The following is a 23650-nucleotide window of genomic DNA, read 5'->3' as shown; positions in this document are numbered from 1 at the left end:
GGGATGCTCACTGCACTCCTTCCACTTAAACCTATAATGAAAAGACTTTTGTAAAGATTTAATAAAAACTTGCATAGTTCATTCGGTAACTATTATGTCCATAACCTTAACTTTGTTTGAGTAAAAGTTAACATAACTGCTAACGTTAGCCACTAGCTCATTTGGGTGCATGTAGTAGATAACATCACTTTGAACTTGCCAGAGCAAGGCGCTTAACACAAACAATAGCAGCAACACACTCAAAAACAGAAGGACTATCACTTGCTGAAAAGAGTTATTGACTAACGTTAACATTATTGCCCTGCCATGACATTAACAGTAGCTAACGTTACACAGGATATTATCTGTAACTAGCAGGCGGACTGACGGCAATCGCGCCCGCGGCACCGCGCTTGCAACTTAAAAATAGCCTCATCTAACAGTCAAATATCACGTGTAATATGATATTCTTACAATATTACAACAAGCAAAGTAGTTTTGAAGTGTTTTGGTTTACTTACAAGTTGTTTCATTCTTGATACCACGTCGCTCGAGAGGGTAGCCATCTTGGATAGATTTTTCAGGTAACGTCAGCTGCATGTCATGACGTCATATCACGTGATCGACAGTACACTTTAAAATAGTAGTGATGGGAAGTCCGGTTCTTTTCCGCGAACCGGTTCTTTCGGACAGTTCGTTTCAATGAACCGGTTCAAAAAACCGGTTCACCAGTTCGTTTACGTCATCACGTAATGACGTCAATTCTATCATCCCGGCGGATAAAAATACATTCAAATAAAGGCATTTGTAATCATAACTTCAGTTAAATAATAGTACTCATCGTCATAATCATCTTGGATAGGTTTCTTATATTTACGTTTTGAAAATGAACCCTGTAGTAGGCCTAAGGCGATGCGTAAAACGCGGCTGTTTTACATGTCTTGAAGTGAATAAACTGGTCTTCATCATTTTTTTTTTTTTTGTAATTAAATAAACTTACATTTCGCCGAATTCGGCCCCTCATTCAAGTCCTTGGTTCACCCGTGCTCATGTATCAGCACAGCACATAGACAATATAAACACAGCATCAGTTGGCCAAAAGAAAGTTTGGTTCAGAGACGCATGCGCAGTCTCTCCAGCTGGTCGGTTCTGTATCGAACGCGTCCGAAAGAAACAGTTCTCGGTTCTGTACTGGTGATCCGAGAACTGCTGCAACAACCAGTTCTTGACTCGAGAACCGTAGCATATGCCTGTGTGCGAGCTGAGAACTACTGAAACCTTACTAGGTTATAGCCTTCAGTCGACAAAACTAAAAACTTGATGCATGTCTTCAGTATGTTTACGTTATGTTTTGATTAACACATTATAAACATTTACTTTGCACCCTTTAAAACCTTGGCAAGAGTTTACGTCAAAAATGTATATCAACTTACTTAGAAATTAAATGATCTGTTCCAGAAAATAATGTTTTAGTAGGCTATAATAATAAATGTTTAGTTTTACAATCCATTCATTGTGTTTCCAATCTTTAAAATAATACAGTGAAAAGGCAGTAGCCGATGTGATAAACATGTTTCTAACGTGTTTTATTTTGTTACACTTATTGATGTTTAATCAAATACTTAAGAAACATGCATTTCGTCCCTCTGTAAGAATTGCACGCATGCTCAGCTCATCAGCTCATCGGTTCTCCGTATCAAACGCGTCCGAAAGAAACAGTTCTCGGTTCTGTACTGGTGGTCCGAGAACCGCTGTACCTGTACGTTCGGTAGTGCGCGCATGCTCATATCAACTGCTCGTGATCATCACTTCTCTCAGCACATGTCTCAGTTCAGTGAACTGTTGGATTTACTGGAGTAACATATATGCCTACTCCGGGATATTGGTTTATTTTGAGTCGAAGGGACTGTCAGGACTCAGGCATGTCCGAAAGTGAGTAACCTCGTAGTGTTTTTGCGCTGCGCGTCTGTGTTGCACGTCATCACGCATCACACACGTGACCGGCGTCGGCCAATAGTGAGCCTACGTGGTGACGTGTAACACAGACGCGCTGCGCAAAAACACACGCAAACCAACTAGAGGTCCAGAGAGAAGGAAATGAATAGTGGAATAAAGTCGTTATTTTTGTTTGTTTTTGCACACAAAAAGTATTCTTGTCGCTTGATATACTTAAGATTGAGCCACTGGAGTCACTTGGACTATATTAACGATCTCTTTAATAACTTTTCTGGGCCAGCAAGTTTCGGACACCTAGCAGCCTATGGAGAAGTGACCCAGCACTCAGATTTCATCAAAAATATCTTAATTTGTGTTCCGAAGATGAACGAAGGTCTTACGCGGTTGGAACAACATGAGGGTGAGTAATTACTGAGAGAATTTTCATTTTTGGGTGAACTAACCCTTTAAACCCAGGCAATTGGTTGATGAAACATTGATTAAAATTAAGATACAATTAATACCAAACGAAATTCATTTTAAAGAAAGGCTTTATGCTTTCTTTTGTTATTGTTTTTTGTTCAAAGGACTTAGTTTATGGACAAAACGCCTATGGTTTTGGCTGTAGGTCCGGGTTCATATTGGACGGCTTCTGGGTCCGGGCCCGGACCGCGGTCCGCCTGTTAGTGACCTTTGTTTTAGAAGATACTTGTGTGGCGGCAGGTTGGTCCTCTTCGCACATATTTATCAGGTTTTATTACTTGGATTTAGATGCGGACCCTGGTTCCCGGGTTCTTTCCATATGAACTGGTCACTTAGGTCCTAGTTGAGTTTGGTCTGGCTCAAAAAAAAAAAAGGTTAAAGGAGAGTTCCTTGTTGGGCCAGATCTGGCAGTGCTTAGCTTGGCGTGTGTGGTATATCGTTCCCATTGCGTCATCGCTACACAGCGTCGCATGAACCTATGAAAGAGAATGTCTTGGGTTACTTGCGTAACCCATGTTCTCTGAATAGGGAACAAGACACTGCGTTCACTGCCAAGCTCCTCTTGCTGCCGATGGAGCTTCTTCTTCATCGGTGGAAAATCTGAGGAGCAGATGGCACGTTCACTGTATAAGAGTGAGTGACGTAGCACCGCTGAGGAGGCACCCGCACGGTAGCTGACTTCTGGGTACAAATGTGTCCCCAAAATATGGTTAAGTAGGTAAGTAGGCACACATAGATCAGTCAGTCAGGAACAGAGGGGAAAAAGAGGTATTTTGATTTTCTGTTTGAAGTCAATTAAAGAGTAAAGGAGGAGAAGCCAGTGGCACAGGAAAAGAATAATGAGAGCATGTTTGTGTGTGAGGGGGAAGTGAAAATGAGACATGAGAAATTAAAAGAATATTACATTATCCACATCAATTTAAATCAAAGAATATCCACATCAATTTAAAATTCCCAAAGACTCCTCAAAAACAGAGTATGTTTGTATGTGTGTATTTGCTTGTCTATACAGATGTCACCGTGGGACGGAAGTGTAACCAAAAAAAAAATGTGATGCGGTTCTTTCGGGGAAGCACTTCCGGTGCGACACCAGGCCGGTTCCGCTTCTGTGTCATGGCCGACCGGGATTTTCTCGGAGGAAACTAGCGGCAGCTGTAGCGGGTGAGAAGTATTCGAGACAGCGATTGGGACATGTATCCCCAAAGGGGATTATAAAGTGGAATTTGCAGACTGAAGGGGAAGGAAAAGAGAGCGGGAGGAAAGCAGAGAGAGAGCAAGTGAGTGTTTCTATCAGAGCTTGGCTGACGAGGAGAGTACCCTTGTGATTGTGACTATCACTCTCTTGGAAGCAGTTAAGTACATGTTTTACATCTATTACAGAAGTATATCATCTGTGTTCATCAGAAGCATATCAGTGTACCAGTTTGTGCTTACCTGTCCATTTGATTCCCTGTTTTGGGGACACGTTTCCTTTTTATGGTTCACACAGCCAGACAAAAGCCCCCCCCTTCTCGATAAAAGCTGTGGGTTTGAGGAACCCAGTTAGATGGAGTGGAGGCTTAATTTCACTGTGAGGTATTGTGGAATTGCAGTGTCTGAAAATTGCAGTGTCTGAAAATTGAAGTGCACACGTGTGGAATTCTGAAGTGTTTGATGCATGTACGAGTGTTGGGAGGGTTGAACTTTACCGCCACTCATAATCTTTGCTGGGGATCGTCTGGCCCTGTGGGGTGTTAGGAAATATTCTAATCTACTGTGTGTACAGCTCTGTGCAGGTGTTCCATCCACCATTGTTGTTCTGGAGAACAGAGAAATCCAGCCACTCATGCTGCTCTGAGTTTCCTTGCTCGAAGACCACTGTATTCTGAGTCCCCACCGCTGTTCTGGAGAACGGAGAAACCCAGTCACTCACGCTGCTCTGAGTTTACTTACCCGAAGACTGCTGTATTCTGAGTCCCCACCGCTGTTCCATAGAATGGAGAAACCCAGTCACTCACGCCACTCTGCGTTTCCTTACCCGAAGACCGCTGTATTCTGAGTCCCCACCGCTGTTCTGGAGAACGGAGACATCCAGCCACTCATGCTGGTCTGAGCTTCCTGGCTCGAAGACCGCTGTATTCTGAGTCCCCACCGCTGTTCCGGAGAACAGAGAAATCCAGCCACTCATGCTGCTCTGAGTTTACTTACCCGAAGACCGCTGTATTCTGAGTCCCCACCGCTGTTCTGGAGAACGGAGAAACCCAGTCACTCACGCTGCTCTGAGTTTACTTACCCGAAGACTGCTGTATTCTGAGTCCCCACCGCTGTTCCATAGAATGGAGAAACCCAGTCACTCACGCCGCTCTGCGTTTCCTTACCCGAAGACCGCTGTATTCTGAGTCCCCACCGCTGTTCTGGAGAACGGAGAGATCCAGCCACTCATGCTGGTCTGAGCTTCCTGGCTCGAAGACCGCTGTATTCTGAGTCCCCACCGCTGTTCTGGAGAACGGAGAGATCCAGCCACTCATGCTGGTCTGAGCTTCCTGGCTCGAAGACCGCTGTATTCTGAGTCCCCACCGCTGTTCCGGAGAACAGAGAAATCCAGCCACCTACGCTGCTCTGAGTTTACTTACCCGAAGACCGCTGTATTCTGAGTCCCCACCGCTGTTCCGGAGAACAGAGAAATCCAGCCACCTACGCTGCTCTGAGTTTACTTACCCGAAGACCGCTGTATTCTGAGTCCCCACCGCTGTTCTGGAGAACAGAGAAATCTAGCCACCTACGCTGCTCTGAGTTTCCTTGCTCGAAGACCGCTGTATTCTGAGTCCCCACCGCTGTTCCGGAGAATAGAGAAATCCAGCCACTAGCGCCGCTCTGAGTTTCCTTACCCAAATACCGCTGTATTCTGAGTCTCCACCGCTATTCTGGAGAACGGAGAAACCGAGTCACTTACGTTGCTCTGAGTTTACTTACCCGAAGGCTGCTGTTCTGGGGAACGGAGAAACCCAGTCACTCATGTTGCTCTGAGTTTACTTACTCGAAGGCCGCTGTATTCTGATCCCCCACTGCTGTCCTGGAGAACAGAGAGATTCAGCCACGCACGCTGCTACTGTTTTAAAATGTTTTAATGTTCAATAAAAGGAAACTGTTTTTCTTACCTCGTTGTCCTGTTTCGTGGTGTTTTCCTGGTGTAGCTCCTCAGAGTGGTACTCTGTAGGGGTGGTGTGTTGAAGGGATTTGTCCACACCCCGGCCTGTGACACATACCTTTGTCTGGTTTTGCTGAAAGATTTAATAACAGCGGTTTTTCTTCTTGGAATTGTGGACTTCATCTACAAATAAAAGCAAACACAATTGCACACCAATTACATATACACATCGCAAAAAAAAAAAAAAAAAAAAGTCAAAATCATCATCGGTAGCAGCAGCAACAAAAGTACTAATAAATGAAGAGAAAACTAAAAGAAATATGTAAAATATAAAATAATTTGGTAACTATAGCAATTATCTGTTCATTGAGAGAAGAAAATTCACACCTTTAAGATAATCTCTCTTCTTTATATGACATCTGGTGTAAATGCTTCACTGACCTTTCCATATTTTCATAAGGAGAGGTAGCATGGTTTGTCATTGGATGTTTTATTTTATTTATTTATTACAAGAAAAAAAAAATCACAGGCAAAACTGCAAAATAAGAATGCACAATATTAGTCTATTATTCTGGTTGATGCATTAAAACATCCCTATCCAAAATTGCTAATTGAAATTCATTATTTTGAACAAAATCCATAAGGATCCTAAGGATCAATAAATATTTCCCCTAAGAATCAAATAAGATTAAATTACAAAGGTCAGATTAGCTCACATAATGTTCCATAAAATAAAATAAAAAAGATTTCTCAAGCTTTCATGTGTGTTAACCCTCTGGGGTCTGAGCTGTTTTCTGGCCCTGGAGGTGTTCTGACATGCTCTGACATTTGTGCTTATTTCTATTACTTGTGACATTTTCATGGCTAAAGTCTGATTACACTGTATTTAGCACAAACTCTGCTACAATAAAATATCAGCAGCATGTGTGTAAAAGTTTGTAGTTTTTGAGATAATGACATTTATGCATGGATTGTGAAAATACAAAAAAAAAATTCTCACTGAAATAAGGCCATGAAACCCATACTGATTATTTCTTCACAAGACTTTTGCAAATTGTATCACGTAGCCTAGAATATCTGCTCCAAAACTATGTGAAAATCATCCTGACTGCTCATTCAGATAAGACAATATATTGATTTAAAAATTGTAAGATGTGTTTTGTGTAAGAAAGCTTTATGCGGGAGGCATCATTAATATGTATGGTTTTCACACCTGAGAAAGACAAAGACCCTCCCTAATGGCCCTATTAGGAGCTATCAGGCCCTGTCACTCTGATCAACCTTGCACAAAGAATGAGGAGATTTAAAAAATGCCTTTTTGATTGTTTGGATTTATTTACAACACAACATAATCCAAAGATACACAACAAATGACAAAAAGCACATTATTGAAAACAATAATCCAAAGACAAAGACCTTTGTGCCATTGCTAAAAACATTGTACATACCTTTCATTTCCAAAGTGTTTGATTTTCACTTTACCATGTTCATGTACAGAGACTTATGTGAATTTTGAAGTCAGCAGGACTCGGTGGCATCTGGTCCCTGTATAAAAAATAAATAAAACAAAACTGTGAACATGCTGATATCAAGAGAGACTATAGGGCAGTATGGTTAAATGTATGTTTTTTTCTGGTTAAAATTGCTTTTTAAAATTCACAGAATACACACACAAATGTTTCCAACTATATATAATGAACACCATACGCTGATTTCACGCAGCCGCCATTTTGAAATCGAAAGTGAGGCTCCGGTGGGAAAAAACCCGGAAGTAAAGATAAACAACAATGCCTTTGGACTACCAACCTGAAGCTGCTGCCGCGATTTACACTATTGGATGTTAATATCCAATATAGGAAATGTATATAGTTCATTCCTGCATCTTTTTGCATCAAAAAAAAAAATTGATTATCATGTTACTTCAAATGTTTCCATTCGTTATGATGATATAATGTGAAAAATTCAAACGCAGAGCATGCTCCAAAATATGTTACATTCAAACACAGCGCGCTCCAAAATATGTTACATTCAAACACAGCGCGCTCCAAAATATGAAACATTATGGTTACCATATTATACATATCTACGTTTGAGCAGATATCCACAAACAGTAAACACGGGTCTAAATATTATAATATTCACCATATATCTAGCAACAGTTCAACTGCAATGTGAAGTTTATGCAACAATAATATTCAACTAATATAATTATAAATTTCTTACCTTACATCTTTCTAGTCTTCAAATCGCGTTGTTCTTCTTCTGAGGTAAATCCAATGTAAGCTCAGGCGCGTCTTCCAAACTCGACGAAAAGCAGAGACTGATGAAGTTTTTTCGTGCTTTGTTTTTGAGGTAATGAGCGCGTTCATTCCATGTGGAGATTTGCATGTGAATCTCTTTTGTGCGCATGGGTGTGGTCAAATTATAAATAATGAGCAAGCGTTTGAGAAGCTGGACATCTTGTTGGTTTTATACAAATTGCTTAAACAGAGAATATTTGTTTTCAGTTTGAATCCTATCATTTAAAAGTACACACTTAAATGATTATAAAGATATATGGCTCATAAATGTGCGACAAGTATTCGCTGAGTTTTGTTTCAGTTTATAGACGTGCTCAAGAAAAAAAAGTTCACCGCGACGGAGAGGCAGAACGCACACCCTGTTTATTTTCTTTATTTTACAAAAGCACAATGTTTTGATTTGATTGTAAGTGGACACATATAAAAGTAGAAATATCACAGATTCTTTTTTCATATTTCTTTTTCTGTGTGACCATAAATGACGGAGTAATTTAAGTTTATTTTGCTACAATGTGAAGAAAATCCAGCAAAATGCGCCGGCGCATTTGCCGACCTCAGAGGGTTAATATAAAAAGTGTGTATCAGACACCATATGCCAGCAGAAAGCTCTGCATTCTAATTGTGACAGGGAATGTTTAGGAGACATACTGTAGATGAGCAGATGCTCTTATTTAGTTGCAAAACACAACAAATAGATAATATCTGAAAAACATGCACATGTCATGTCAGGACACATAGGTCTGAATAAAACAACATTCAAAGTAAAAACCTTGGAAGCTTTTACCTTGCAAAAAGATTGGATGCCTATGAATGCTGTATATTTGCACTGAAATAGCAGCAATTACCCCCAGGGACCAGATTTAATTTAGATACAGAATTTCATATTTAGATAAGACTGACCAGTGATGTGAATATCAGAAGAGTAAATATGAGCTAAATGCATGCACGACCACTAAATGCATAACAGGTTTAAGTAAATGTCTCATGTATAGCTCACCTACCCTCAGTTTGAGGTCCATTCAAGGACACCTCAAGTAAATCATCTGCTGAACTTACACAAACAAACCATTGCTACCTCTATGTAAATTCACCTTTTCCTCCACAGGCCTGGTCTGGTCCACTTCTGGTAGATTGAAGGTTAATGCAGTTTGAGACCTTCTGATGTGGACTCATTTTCATCCATCTCCCTCCATCGTCCTCGGCAAGGCTGCTCTAAATCTCCTCATTCACAAAAAAAGAGAAAAAAAATAAAGAAAATGAGCTTGAATTGTCTTCGAGATTATATATTTCTTTATTTTCCCTCATAAAATCATAAAATAAATTGTAAAGGGCTTTGACTTTATCATCCAGATGAGAAGTTGTCTGGAACTTGGTGTGAGGAACTTTACCCACCCAACTTTTCTTCATTACTGTCCCCTTCCTTTCTCCCTCTCTCCCTCCCTCCTTAAAGGGGGGGTACAATGGTGTTTCATGTATTCAGAGTTGTTTACAGTGTTAAAGAGATGGATTCTCATGCTAAACATGGGCAAAGTTTAAAAAATATATTTTGGACGAATAACGGAGAATTTTTGTGCCGAAAATCTTACTTCCGGGTTGGTACAAGTTTCGGCTGTTTTTTTTCGATCGTGGATCTAATGACGTAGATGAGAGTGGAACTCCTTATTTGAGCATTTCTCTCAGAAAAGCGCGCCCGCGCACACGTCGACCAGAGGAGAACGAGACCCCGCACATCAACGTGCTTCAACAGGAAATCATCGGCAGCCAGCGCTGCATAGGATTTGTTCAAGAATGTCTCCAAAAAAGTGTGTTTTTGGATGTGAGGGAAAGCTTACCGTGTTCAGCTTTCCAAAGAACCCAGTGTTACAGGAACAGTGGATGCAGTTTGTTTTTCCGGGGCAGCAACGGAGTGTACCAAGTGCGGTTGTGTGTTCTGGTCATTTCAGTGACGAATGTTTTATTAACAAGGCCCAGGTCGACGCTGGATTTGCAAATCGTTTGCTATTAAAACGTGGAGCGGTCCCAGTGATAAAAGACCCCATTCATGTAAGTACAACTGGATCAGATTTCTGTCTTTTGCTGGAAATCAAGCACTACCGCTTGACTCTATAGCTCCGCCTTCAGGACCTTGGCTTTTTCCGGAGAGAATCGGAAAGCTGTATTTTTCTTTTATAAATATAATAAAACTAAATACTTTTTGGAGATATTAAAGATGCACTACTACTCTATAGGTACTCAAGATTAACATGAGATTAGGTGAAACTGTGCATGTTATGTACCCTTTAACAAGGATTTCTCATTTCTTCCCCTGCTTCTCTCTCTCTCTCTCTCTCTCTCTCTCTCTCTCTCTCTCTCTCTCTCTCTCTCTCTCTCTCTCTCTCTCACACACACACACACATATTCTTTCAGTTTCACTCTCTAAACATGGATGTTAAAGGTGCTCTAAGCGATGCCACGCGTTTTTTAGGCCAAAACAAAATCTCCTCACTATCCACTAGCTGCCTGTCTCCTGAACACACTGTAAAAAAAACCCGGTCTCTCTAGACACCACAGGCTCCACAAACGGCAACAAAAACAAACTGGGCTCACCCGCACCACGAAACACAACAAACAGTACTCCAGCCAATCCCAGACAAGAAGTATTTGAGGGTGGGGTTTGGGGGGTTAGTGCGCGTGCACATGAAGTGGGTGTGGAGCGTGTGGAGGAGAGAGAAGCATGAAGAGGGAAGTTTGAATTATGGCCGAAACACGACCAAAGAGACGACGTTCCGATGAACAAATTGCAAAGAAGAGGGACAAGGAGAAGGAACGCGCGAAATACTGAATTTACATCTGAAAAACCTTCGAAAGGCGGGAGAACTCCGCCGGCAGAAGAGCTTCCAATCCGACATTCAGTTGCTCTGTTTTTGGCAGAACAGGTAAGATCTTTCTTTCTAAACTGACGTTCATGTTCGCCAAACCAACACAAGGATGTAATTAGCTAGAACTATGCAGTCAGCGTTAACTTTGGTGAATACAACATATAACGTTATGTTTCTAGCAGCTAGTGGTCAATCTCTATTGTAAATGATCAAGCAAATTCACAACAGACAATTTGTGTGAATGATTGTTTTCATCCACTGTTTGTTATGAATTTGAATGTTCATTTATAGGCTGACGACAACTTTGACTAAATTTGTTTACGCCGCCGCCGCCGTTGTTTATGCTCACTGGGAAACGCAAAGCTAACGTTATCTTACTATTATTGCGTCCTTGTATGGGAGCTATACACTATAAAAACTAATCTATAGAATTTACCCAATAAATGTGAGGTAACAATTTGCATCGACTTTGGTGGGGTAGATTTAATCCCAATTATTGAGTATAAACTATCTGAAGTAAAAAGCTATTAAATACTTGCATAAATTGGGTAATAATACCTCACATTTATGTATATATTCAACAGCTACTTACTCATAAAAATTAGGTAAAAATTATCTCTTCAAATCAAAGTTAATTAATATCAGTTAATAACAATTACTTATTCAGAGAAGGTAAAATGTACCCCCCACAATAAAGACATTCAGATGGTTCATCAGATCAATGTTTTTAATCCAAAAAATCCTATGAAACACTCAAAATATAGTGCAGCACAACAGCTTTACACAACATTTCAAGTAATGAACCTGTTTTATAACTCACTGATCTATCAAATGTTGTTTCAATAATGTTGGATAATAAAACATATCCCTGTTTTAGGACATCCAGATCAGAGCGGAAAAGAGAAGATAGGCGAGAAGGGAGCAGAGAAGAGAAAATGAAAGGAGAAGTGAGGAGATCAGAGCAGTGCTGGATGTCCAATCATATTAAGATTTTCTTGTCTCTAAACTCTTAGACTAAACTCTTTGTGTCTCTTCAGATTTACACAACAGTGACTGACCAAATCTGTGGTCCAGGTACATTCATATAACAAATAACCGAACAGCCTTGTTTATATGCAGCAATGATGCACCAAATTATCAAAAAACACAGAATAAAGTGCTAAATAAAGTACAACAGCTTCACACAACAATGAACGAATTGACTTGTTTTATAACTCACTAAGTTAACAGTTTCAAATGTTGTTTCTGGATAATTGGCTACTGCAAACAACACATGCCACTTATTCTATTTTAAAAATCTGGATAAATGTAACCCCTAGGGGGCGCTCCCACCGAAATTTGTAAAGGTAGACTAGAAACCCCAAAAACCCACGCTCCCTTCTTAGATATTGAGGCAGGTGGTATCCAATGAAGGAAAGGACATGGGACTGATGTACTCAATTATAAATTTATTAAACAATCAATATAATAATTGGCAGTAAAAATAGACAAATATTCCCTCCAGGTAACAGTAAGCAACTTTACAATAAATAGATCACAGTGAGTTAAAGCATCATAGTGCATGGATACAAGATATAAAGTCTAACAATATCAAATCTACAGTGCATAAAGTCTACTAAATAAGTACTGCTCACAAAACACTCAAACACTGCAAGAAATACTCCAAACGAATACTACCATACAGACACACACAACACAGCATTTCACACTTCACTAGTGAACATTACATTACAAAATGGATACTGTTTCCAAGTGGAATATTGCACAATGCCCATAGGCCGAATGTTAGAATGGCTTAAGCCCAACTAGATCCAAGTCATCACTGGTAGTAGCCGCTCCTCAGGACGCACACATGCACACACAAAAATACAAAATAAAACAATGATTAAGCTCAGGAAAAACAGTGGCTAGTGACCAACGTGGGCAATCCTCCTATAAATCACAAGTAAAGATGGTTTATGATGCTATAACAATTTAAAATAACTGATTAGAAAATTAAGGCAAAAAGCTGGATAAAACTTACATTTTTCTCTGCATCAAAGTCGTATGCCCCATAGCAATTTGATTAAACGATGTGGATGACTGAAAGCTGTGCACACTCTCTATTGTTGCTTCTATTCATACATATTAACAAAACAGGAAACAATCAGCACTAACAATTATACATTTTATCTAAAAGGGAAAAAAAGGTCAGCGTTACTTACGTTGCTGCAACACCTGCGTAAGATCACTACGCTAGTTCTGTAAGCTCTTTACAGCTGGTGCCATTTACTGGACACCATAAACACAGACCCCAGACCGAGCTACAAAACAAACAAACAATGAGCTGTGGTAAGCGGCTCAATGACTTTAATATCACGCAACGAACTGGCGTGGACTTCCACAAAGGCTTGCGCCACTTACGTTGAGCGCAACACCTGTGTAAGATCACTCCTTACTATGATGACAGCAAGTTTCTGTACGTGCTCTACTGCTGGTACCATTTACTGGACACCATAAATGCAGACACCAGCCCGAGCTACAAAACAAACAAAGAGCTGTGTTAAGCGGCTCAATGAATTAAATATCAACAACAAACCGGCATGAACTTCCAGCACGACTTGCGTTACTTACATTGCTGCAACACCTGCGTCCAATCACTTGCTATTGTGAAAGCAAGTCTCTATAAGATAGTCACTGCTGGTTCCATTTACTGAACACCATAAAAGCATCTGCCAGACCGAGCTCCTCCCGTTTGCACAACTGATACACAATAAGACTCACCCTTCAACTCACACCGCATGTTTTTCCTGTTCATATCTCCCCACATTTAAAGGGACACGTCACTTACGCCACCTGATCCCAATAATCAGCAAACCTTAAAGGTACACTTCCCAAACTCACCACCTGACCCACTACATTCACCGCCCCTAAAATGTCACCGTCTCGGTGACAGATGGCAAGTACTACAACCAGGGCCTAAAAACAACATTGTGGGAGCACACGATTGAATGGGCTTCCCCATGCTCGTCTTCAGGTGATTGTTCAGTTAATGCACACGGGAGGTTAAAAGGGTTTGAATGGTAACCGGCTGTTGTTCTATTGGTCCGCCTTGGCACAAACTCTCGCTCCGGTATTGGCATTTCAGCTGCTAGAGCATGTTCCACAGGCGGATCCTGCCGGGTCTGCTCCTGTTGCACAAAAGTTGAAGGTGACTGGTCACCAGCTGAAATGGGGACATGACTAATCTGCCCCTCTCGGCCAGGAGTGTCTAAGGCTACCAGTAGTGCCAACTCACCACTGTCATCGCTGCTACTGTTTGAATCCTCGGAACCCAGATCAGACTGGTCTGAGGTGGGCTCTACGACTGCCAAAGTAGACGAGGGTTGACAGGGGTCCACCGGAAGGGGACGCAACTCCTGTCTATGAATGTTCTTCTCTGGACCCTGCTGGTCCCTTGGTCTAATTTTATAAAGGGTGCCAACCTCATCCAAACAGTTCACCACTTCATATACTACCTGGTCCCAGTGGTCATGAATTTTATGACGACCAAGCGGGTGACTCCGTCGGTACACCAAGGTACCTGATGGTAGAATGGGCAAAGGAACAGCTTGATGCTTTGCTCGCTGCCTGGCGGCTGCCTCAAGATTAGCTTGCGCCCGCCTATAAACTGACGACAAATGTTCCTGATGTTCTCGAACCCACTCTTCTGTGATCAGTTCTGCTGGGGGATCAACTGCCCCCAAGAGGGAGTCGAGAGGGAGGATGGGCTTCCGCCCGAACATTAATTCATATGGTGAAAACCCCGTTGATTTATGGGCTGTAGTATTATATGCAAACAGCACCTGGGGCAGGTGTTGAGGCCACCTTTTCTTCTTTGCTACAGGCAGGGTACGAAGCAAGTTGTGAAGTGTACGATTAAATCGTTCACACTGTCCATTGCCCTCCGGGTGGTATGGACTTGTACGGGACTTATGAATACCATATAGTTGACACAGACGCTGAAACAACTCTCCCTCGAATTGACGACCCTGATCTGTATGGATACGTTGTGGAACCCCATAAGTATAGAACCACTGTTCGGTGAGCACCCGCGCTACAGTCGTGGCCTTTTGGTCCACGGTGGGATAAGCTTGCGCAAATTTAGAAAACACGTCAGTTATAACCAAAAGATTTTCTTTTCCATCACTAGACTTTTCCAGTGTGGTAAAATCCATGGCTAGAATTTCTAAAGGCCTAGACGCAAGAAGACTACCCATGAATGTTCTCAGCTTTGGCTGCACCGCTTTTGCCACTACACACCGTTGACATTCTCGGCACCAGCGCTTGATGTCTCTCCGCATAAGAGGCCAATAACAACGTTGACGAACAAGTATATTGGTCCTTTCCACCCCCTGGTGTCCATGATTATCGTGCAAAGCCGTCAAAACTTCCTCTTGTAGCAGCTGAGGCAGCAACAGTTGCATTATTTTTACATTACCACCGGGGACATGACTTTGCCGGTAAAGCACACCATCTTGTTCCTGTATGTTAATCCACTGACGCACCAGTTCTACCACCGCAGGGGACTCTTTAGCCCTTTCCAATGCTGTAGGGGGTTTACCTCTCCTCCAGTAAACTAGAAAGGCCCGTAGCACCAGATCTTCTGACTGAAGAAGCTGGAGATCGGCACTAGTTCTCACTGGGGAGGCATCCATAGCCTGAATGTCAACAGGCCCGGAGAGGTGAGTTGCCACCACGCCTTTAATCTCCGTAGGGACAGATATTCCTGGTGCTACCGCTTCAATAGAGTCTAAAGTTGGGGATGTAGGCAAGCGAGACAATGCATCTGCATTTCTATTACACACACCTCGGCGGTATTCAATTTTAAAATCAAAAAGAGCCAGCTGTGCTGCCCAGCGTTGCTCTACCGCCCCCAATTTGGCCGTCTGCAGATAACAGAGGGGGTTGTTATCTGTCAGAACCGTGAACTTTACACCTAATAGATAGTCTCGGAACTTGTCTGTTACGGCCCATTTAAGGGCCAGCAACTCAAGCTTCATGGCGGAATAATTGTCCATATTCCGTTCTGTTGGTCGCAACCCCCTACTTGCATAGGCCACTGGCCGCCGCTGTCCCTCCCCCTGCTCTTGTGACAAAACAGCACCCAACCCAAGCCCACTCGCATCTACCTCAAGGACAAAAGGTTTGCTGAAATCTGCATAGCCCAAGACCGGTGCAGTTATCAGTTTCTCTTTTAGGGTTTCGAAAGAACTTTCACAGCCCCAATCCCAGTGGTCTCGCAAAGTAGCATTAAACCCTGCTCTCTTCCTTGGGGCTGGCTGTAATTTTGCTACCAACTTATGCAGTGGCGCCGCATACCTTGCAAACCCCTCAACAAAACGTCTATAATATGACGCAAACCCAAGGAAGGAGCGCAATTCTGTGATGGTAGCTGGGACTTTCCAGTCCCTCACTGCACTGATCTTGTCAGGGTCAGTTGCAACTCCCGAAGCTGAAATAATGTGTCCTAAGAACTTCACCTCAGCCTGAAAGAAATGGCACTTCCCCAAATTAAGTTGGAGGCCATGAGAGGCCAACCTGCCTAACACGAGTTCCAGTCGTTCCAGATGTTGCTGGAACGTGGATGAAAACACCACCACATCGTCAAGATACAAAAGAAGGGTATGGAACCGCTGATCTCCAAAAATTCTTTCCATTAGTCTCTGGAAAGTTCCTGGGGCGTTGCACAATCCAAATGGCATCCTCTGAAACTCAAAGAGACCAAATGGAGTGCAAAATGCTGTTTTTGCCCTATCCTTTTTTGCCACCGACACTTGATTATAACCGCTTGCTAAATCAAGAGTAGAAAAAAAACGAGCACCTGAAAGGGCATCCAAGGATTCCTCAATCCGAGGCAGCGGAAAGGCATCTTTTCTAGTCTTCGCATTCAATTGTCTATAATCAACGCATAAACGGATAGACCCATCTTTTTTTTGAACCACCACAATGGGTGAAGAGTAGGGGCTACAACTGGGTGTTACTACTCCCTGTTCTAACAACTCTTGAATGTGGGCCTTCACCACATCATACTGTGACGGTGGCAGTCTACGGTAGCGTTGCCGCACTGGTATCTCATCGACTAAGGGAATCTCGTGTTCAATAAGGTCTGTACAACCCAACTCCCCTTCCCCACAACTAAAAGCTGCACTGTGCTTTTGGAGTAAGGACTTAGCCTCTTGCTGCTCCAAGTCTGTCAAATTAGGCCACGTCGTATTGGCAAAACCAGGAAGGCGAGAGGCAGTAACCTCCACAGACTGGATGACAACAACAGAGCCCTGGTTGTCATCCTCTTCCTGAAAACAAATGGACTTCTTAGCAGAACATACCTCTATCATATGTATTTGCCCTAAGGTGGTGCGTGGCCGTATCCACCGATCCTCCTTTCCCACATTGACGACCGGAACATCAACTGTGCCATCACCCATGGGGAGTAAAGAACTGGGAATGAGCAAATCTGGTGGCAACTGCCACTCTAACTCTCCTGGTTCTATCAACACTGCGGAAATCAACGGGCAAAGCCCTTGCCTGCATAAAGCTGGAATTAACTTCATTGATCCAGCAGGCACAAGAATAGAAGCCCCTGGGGGGGTGGAAACCTTACCCAAGAAGCCAGAGTTTGCCAAGTCTTCAAAGCTTTGACACGCCAACAGAGCATGTTTCCAGATTGAAGGAACATCTGCAGAAGAAGCAAACAAACTTGTGCTCCCTTGACAGAACATTTCTCGCAGACAACAACGAAGCACATTCATTCCAATAAGACCTGGGACAGTGGTTTTTTTTAATTTTGACCCGAGATTTGGTGGGTCATGAACGACCAAAATACCTACAGAGGGGAGCACCTTACCCAGAACTTCTATGTCCAGCTCTAAATAGCCGCGATAGGGGATATCCAACCCATTGGCTGCTTTTAACTGCAGCCATCCACAGGAGCGTAACTGGTCTTGCCCCTGGACTTGGAAGTGCTCTTTAAAAAAAGATTCCGTGATTGTAGATACCATAGATCCGGTGTCAACAAGGCATGCGATAGGCACCCCTCCCATTTTAACGTCAGCCACCGGACACTGTCCTATAAGTACGGAATGAGAAGATGGTATCGGGCGGAAAGAAACTGAGCCTGTTGAGGCCCCATCTAGTGTTTGGCTCCATGCACTAGAGGGTGCTAGTTTCCCTGCAACCCACTGGATTGACTCTCAGCTGCCCTCTGACCAGAATCACTCCGTACCCATGGTCCCTGCCGACGAACTGTCGAACAGTCCCTGGCCATATGTCCAGCCTGGTCACACCGCAAGCAAATAGGCCGACCATCAGCTTCAAATCTGTAACGTCTGGATGGATTACTTGGTCTGCTATTTAGATTAGAATTTACTGGACCGGAAGACAAATGTTTCAAAATGGTGTCCAATTGAGTTTGTTGCCTACGCAAACAATCTTTAAGTTCAGCTAATTCATCGTTTGGCTTTGCAGCTACGGCCTGGGTTTCCGCTCCCCATTCCCCTACTACCCCCGAACTAACATCGCAAGAGAAAGCTCTAGCGCGCACGGGGCGGGCACTCTCCCCATCATCAGCCCAACGAAATGACTCTTTACGCACCTCCAAAAACTGCGAGTTAGGATTAAGGCGAATGAATTGTTTCAATTCTCTACGCAACATTTTGTCTCGAACATTTTCCACAAACTGATCACGAAGAACTGAGTCAGGGTTTGAAATAGCAGTTGAATTTTTACGCTGACAACTTTCCATTAGGACCATTAAGGAATGGGAAAACTCACGCAACGATTCTCCCTCACGCTGGCGGCATTGGAAGAATTTTTGCTGGGCCTCAATATATGAGTGTGCACAGCCAAACGTCTCCAATAATATCGAAAAAATTCTCTCGGGGTCAGCCCTATCGGTAGCTGGACGAAGTTTAATCTCCAATTTAGCCTCCCCCTCCAGAAGATCATATACGAAGTATGCCTGTTCGCTAGGGGACATAGGTCTAGCCTGTAAACATTTACGAACCTCTTCAACCCATTCCTCCAGAGGAGGACATTCCGGACCTGGACTACCAGAAAATTTGGGATATTTGCGTTCTCTGGGCACATAGACATACCTCATACCGGATGGACCTGGCACTGCCCGACTCGGCTCTCCCTGATTTGTAGCCACTGAGGGTGCTACATTTCCCTGCCGAAGTCTTTCATTGTCTGCTTGAAGTTGTTGGATCTGCTCAGTTAAAAATCTAACCTGATCCTCCATAGCCTATAGTATTTGGGCAGAATAGAAGAACACCAAAGAAACAATTAAACCCCAAACACAAACCACTTTATATGTTTAGAGTGTCGTCGTCCCGGCACCTCTCCCCAGCCACTGTTTTTCCTGTAATCAATATAACCTTGGTTATTAACACAAAAAACAACCAAAAAAAAAAAATACATAAACAAAAACAAAATTCACAAATATTACACCAGTCCCATTACCCTGCCGACTACGCCAAATGTAACCCCTAGGGGGCGCTCCCACCGAAATTTGTAAAGGTAGACTAGAAACCCCAAAAACCCACGCTCCCTTCTTAGATATTGAGGCAGGTGGTATCCAATGAAGGAAAGGACATGGGACTGATGTACTCAATTATAAATTTATTAAACAATCAATATAATAATTGGCAGTAAAAATAGACAAATATTCCCTCCAGGTAACAGTAAGCAACTTTACAATAAATAGATCACAGTGAGTTAAAGCATCATAGTGCATGGATACAAGATATAAAGTCTAACAATATCAAATCTACAGTGCATAAAGTCTACTAAATAAGTACTGCTCACAAAACACTCAAACACTGCAAGAAATACTCCAAACGAATACTACCATACAGACACACACAACACAGCATTTCACACTTCACTAGTGAACATTACATTACAAAATGGATACTGTTTCCAAGTGGAATATTGCACAATGCCCATAGGCCGAATGTTAGAATGGCTTAAGCCCAACTAGATCCAAGTCATCACTGGTAGTAGCCGCTCCTCAGGACGCACACATGCACACACAAAAATACAAAATAAAACAATGATTAAGCTCAGGAAAAACAGTGGCTAGTGACCAACGTGGGCAATCCTCCTATAAATCACAAGTAAAGATGGTTTATGATGCTATAACAATTTAAAATAACTGATTAGAAAATTAAGGCAAAAAGCTGGATAAAACTTACATTTTTCTCTGCATCAAAGTCGTATGCCCCATAGCAATTTGATTAAACGATGTGGATGACTGAAAGCTGTGCACACTCTCTATTGTTGCTTCTATTCATACATATTAACAAAACAGGAAACAATCAGCACTAACAATTATACATTTTATCTAAAAGGGAAAAAAAGGTCAGCGTTACTTACGTTGCTGCAACACCTGCGTAAGATCACTACGCTAGTTCTGTAAGCTCTTTACAGCTGGTGCCATTTACTGGACACCATAAACACAGACCCCAGACCGAGCTACAAAACAAACAAACAATGAGCTGTGGTAAGCGGCTCAATGACTTTAATATCACGCAACGAACTGGCGTGGACTTCCACAAAGGCTTGCGCCACTTACGTTGAGCGCAACACCTGTGTAAGATCACTCCTTACTATGATGACAGCAAGTTTCTGTACGTGCTCTACTGCTGGTACCATTTACTGGACACCATAAATGCAGACACCAGCCCGAGCTACAAAACAAACAAAGAGCTGTGTTAAGCGGCTCAATGAATTAAATATCAACAACAAACCGGCATGAACTTCCAGCACGACTTGCGTTACTTACATTGCTGCAACACCTGCGTCCAATCACTTGCTATTGTGAAAGCAAGTCTCTATAAGATAGTCACTGCTGGTTCCATTTACTGAACACCATAAAAGCATCTGCCAGACCGAGCTCCTCCCGTTTGCACAACTGATACACAATAAGACTCACCCTTCAACTCACACCGCATGTTTTTCCTGTTCATATCTCCCCACATTTAAAGGGACACGTCACTTACGCCACCTGATCCCAATAATCAGCAAACCTTAAAGGTACACTTCCCAAACTCACCACCTGACCCACTACATAAAGATAAAACAGAACACCAACATTCTTTAGTTTTTGAGCTTGCTCTCACTCTCACTCTCACTCTCAAAGATAGGATGAGAATAAAAGAAACAAACAAATGGGGAGGGCAAGAGGGTAGAAGGAGAGATCAAAATTCTTCAGGCCACTTTCTATTGGTATTCCTTTTCTGTCAATCTGGGGGGAAATCACAGAGCAATGGATTGGGCTGAGAGAGAGTGGATGGATCTGTGTCTGTGTGTGGAGCAAATAATAAAAATATAAAACTACACTCCATTACAACTCCATTAAAAGTATGTCCAGACAAAAGATCCTCTTCGAACAAGAGGGGAAATGTGTGTCTACTGCATGAGCTTATTTTTTAGGCTGTGGACCTTTTTCAGTAGTTTTGCCCCGTCAATTTCCAAAAAAAGTTTTTGAAAAGCTTCAAACGTGTTCTTCAGCTCCTTTGGATATTCGATGTTGATTGCATAAATGAGTCCCATCAGCAGTATGCATGCCTTTGTTCGGCTTCCACATCCTTCCATCACTTGGTTTCCCTCGATCACAATAGACAAATCTGATGGATCCTCCTCAGCCATGACATTGTGCTTCACAATCACGTTCATCATTTGATTTTGTTAAAAAGAAACAAACAAAAAGCATACACATTTTTATTTTATTTAAGATGCTGTTTCAATATATTTCAGTTTATCTAAAAGGAGAGCAGAGGGGGAGACCTGCGTGAAGTTGGCCCCCCCACCCAACGCAAAACGTCGTCAAACTATGCTCAATCGTTTGTGCTCCGTTTGTGCTGGTTTGTGCTGTAAAATTTTTCGTTTGTGCTGTTTCGGTTTTTTAGATATTAAAAAAATATTTTTAGGTCATTCTGAGGTCACTCAGCCCCCCCACATGCTCCAAATTCACCCAAAATAGTCTCGTTCGTTTGTGCTGGTTTGTGCCGGTGAAATTTTCGTTTGTGCTGCGTTGGGTTTTAAAATATCAGAAATTGAATTATAGACGATGACGTCACCAGCCCCCCCACATGCTCCAAATTCACCCAAAATAGTCTCGTTCGTTTGTTCTTCGTTTGTGCTGGTTTGTGCTGTAAAAAGTTTCGTTTGTTCTGCTCCGGTTTTTTAGATATTAAAATAATATTATGTGGTCATTCTGAGGTCACTCAGCCCCCCACATGCTCCAAATTCACCCAAAATAGTCTCGTTCGTTTGTACTTCGTTTGTGCTGGTTTGTGCCGGTAAAATTTTCGTTTGTGCTGCGTTGGGTTTTAAAATATTATACATTCAATTATTGTTGATGACGTCACCAGCCCCCCCACATGCTTCAAATTCACCCAAACTATGCTCAATCGTTTGTGCTTCGTTTGTGCTGGTTTGTGCTGTAAAAAGTTTCGTTTGTGATGCTTCTGCCTTTAAAATATTAGACACTGAATGAAAAGCGAATTATAGTGACTTCACCAGCCCATTAAATGACGGTGACTTCAACCAGCCTGCATCTTCGTGAACGCACCACAGAGAAATGCACATTTCATACATACGCAGAGAGCAGTCTGTTTTCTTTCGTTTTGAATTGTTCTGTTTAAAAGAAGACATGTCTGATGCAAGTAGGCCTAGGCGCTGAGTTTCGGTTCATTTGGACCAACTGCAGTTTAGGCGCCGGCGCCTCTATGTCCTGATTATGTCTGATATAGGCTAGGCCTTTACTTCTTATTTTGCCTATTAAATCCTTGCATTTGGTATATGAAACAATGATTAAAATTAAGATACAATTAATACAAAACGAATTTCACCTTAAAGAAAGGCTTTGTGCTTTCTGTTTGAGGTCTCTGTGAAAGTTTTAAAGCATTAAATAAAATGAATAATTTATATTCTGCGGAGAGACAACGCTTCTTCATCCGGTAGGTAGGCAAATATTACTTTTGGTTTGCGCAGTAATTCATAGAATTACAAAAAAAATGTAACGCACATGCTATTTCCCTCATAAATATAAAACGCATGAGTAGACTGATATTTTTCTAATATCTGGACTCCTTTATTAAGGGAGAAGCCTATGGATATATAACAGACGTTTCAATGTATTGGTAAGTGCATTTTCTGATAATTTATATGCGCAAATGTCACGTCCATAACGCTGGAATTGACCAATTTTAAAGAATTTATCCTCAACTATTTTTGTGGTGTAAGTCTATGTATTTTATAATGTTAACTTCAAATAATAGTGATATGAACATGTAGTAGCATTGGATCTGGACTCTGGAGTTGGAAGGGGTGTGTCGCGATTCTGCCTTCTCACACCGCTACACAGGTTCGTGGATGGAGCGTCGGAATTTCGGTTTCATATTGCATATTGTTACAGCCCTAGTCGTTTTAGAAATGTTAAGTTCTACTTCTGTAGTTATTTTGGTGAAAGTAACTGGAGTAGCTAATGCATTACAATTCTGAGACAGCCTTTATTGTAAGGTAAATAATTACCTTTAAATAAAAGTAATAAAGTAATCTGTAATGTATTACAGTTTGGGAGTGCTGCTGATATTGTGAAAAATGATTAGCCTATAAATAGATATTTTCATATAATTAATATTTTAATGTTTTAATATAATTCAAATGTAATTTATTCCAGTAATGTCTAAGCTGAATTTTCTGCATCATTACTCCAGTTTTCAAAGTCACATTATTCTTTAGAAAATCATAAGATGTTGATTTTGTGCTCAATTATTATTGGTGCTCACTGCTCAGTTAAGAAAGGCTCTTATTTTGTATTGTATTTTGTATTATTTTAATAAATATTGTTTTATTTGTGTGTTTTTTTATGTTTAATATTTTTTGTGGAAAATAAAATTTTTGATAAATTTTTTACTTTTGATTAATTTAATCCGTTTCGG

Source organism: Rutilus rutilus (genome assembly GCF_951802725.1).
Source record: "Rutilus rutilus genome assembly, chromosome: 6".
NCBI classification, from domain to species: domain Eukaryota; kingdom Metazoa; phylum Chordata; class Actinopteri; order Cypriniformes; family Leuciscidae; genus Rutilus; species Rutilus rutilus.
This window is presented reverse-complemented; position numbering follows the sequence as displayed.